This window comes from Antennarius striatus, chromosome 1 (assembly GCF_040054535.1).
Source record: "Antennarius striatus isolate MH-2024 chromosome 1, ASM4005453v1, whole genome shotgun sequence".
NCBI lineage: Eukaryota > Metazoa > Chordata > Actinopteri > Lophiiformes > Antennariidae > Antennarius > Antennarius striatus.
In genome coordinates, this window is record NC_090776.1 from 10875672 (window position 1) to 10877510 (window position 1839).

Genomic DNA, 1839 nt, shown 5'->3' on the forward strand with positions numbered 1-1839 from the left:
CCAATCAGACTCCAGGACATAACCGGAAGTGAAACGAGCACGTTTAACCCTTAATGTGCCTCATTTAATTTATGTTTTTTAAAAATCTTTCGTTTTTTTTTCCTTTTCAAATTCATTGTAAGTTATATCATACCCCGATCGATAGGGGTGTCAATGACAAATAAAATCATTGTCATTGCTATTGTCACTGCATTCACTGTTCCTAAACAGCTCAGGGTAGAGTACTTAAAAAACTATCCACGATATATCGATATTTTTAAAAACTTCGATTGTTATACATTCATGATTTCATAACTGTGTATTTTATGGATACAAGTAAACGCACTTAAACAAATCAAACTTTTTCTACCGCATTTTTACAGACCCTGACAAAGTCTTGTCGTTTATTATGAACATAGTTTTATTCCAGCTTTAGTAGCATTCAGCTAGTGGAAGAGCTGCCTTTGAGATTTTTATTTTTGTATTTGTCTCACATATTCAACTCCTTGAGAGACAATTGTTCGTAAGAACAATTATGTCTCATCTCTGAAACCAGATGAGATATTTTCAGTATGTATGTTTACACTGAATAAAGTATGAGGCTGGTACAAAGACTAAAGACATTTTGATTCATGACAACATATCATTAAAACCAAGTACAGGTATTTAGACCATTGTGTAACAATCCTGTCAATACATTACGACAGGAGTCATCAATGTTCAGTGAGCATAGTGCTCATAGTTTGTAATCAGCTCTTCAATGTGTCTGAATATAAAGATATCTATTAAGTACAAGTGCTGTGAGTGTCGACTCCTTTCCAGAGCAAAAACATCAGAGTCTCAGTGACGATTACAGGATATTGGTGTTTACCTTCAGGTGCTGCTTCTTTATGGAGCCGTCAGCCCAGTCATGTTTAATGAGCAGTGAAGCTAATGAAACCTGTTGAAGACACCTTTGTGAGTTTTCAGAAGATGCATCAAATTAATGTTTTCAGTTTGTGAAGACAGGAGTCCAAAATGAATATGGACCTTTTATTGTAGTTTGAAATAGTATTCAGTCAGTTTTGTATGTTTTCCTATCAAATAAACACCAAGAAGGTAACCTTATAAAATTATGTCTTTTTTCTTCTGGTATTATCTGCTTATCTCTGAAGTTTACTTTATTCAAATAGGTTTAGTATTAGCCTATCCATAGAAATGAGACCTAACCGGTTAAATCATAGACTAACTGACAGAGGTTTTCAGCTGATTATTTTTATTTACTGTGATTTGCTTCTTTTTTTCAATGATTGGAGAACTCTCTTGATCCAGCTTATATAGTAATAGATGTTTTATTCTCCAGCTCTTGTCCACCCAGAAGGCATTGTTCTTTGGATTATGTTGGAACACGTTTTATCACACACTTTGCAGGCATAAAGTTGCTGCTGGTACTGATGGGTTAATTCCTTGGACGTCAATATTGATAAAATAATAATTTCCAAACTTCAGCATTGGACCCAGCTTTTACAGTCATGTGATGTCACTGTTTTTGACTGTATATAAAATATGAGAAGTACAAATTTGACTCTCTACAGTACTGTGTGCAATATGTGCTGGTGTGGCAAAGAAGTATTGATGAAAATTCACTATAGTCCAAATTCTTGTGAATAAATTCAGAATTATAGCAAATTTGACCATTTTATTTTGAATTTACCAAATTTCTGGCTTTAAAGGTGCCACATGGTCGACATCTTCATTAATACAACAATCAATACAATTGTAATTCTGTTCAGGAGACAGCAGATGTCCCTATACAGTACTTTACCAAAGAGAGTTTGCAGGGCTTTAGGACGCTGTGCAGCTCCCTCAACAGTCCCTCAA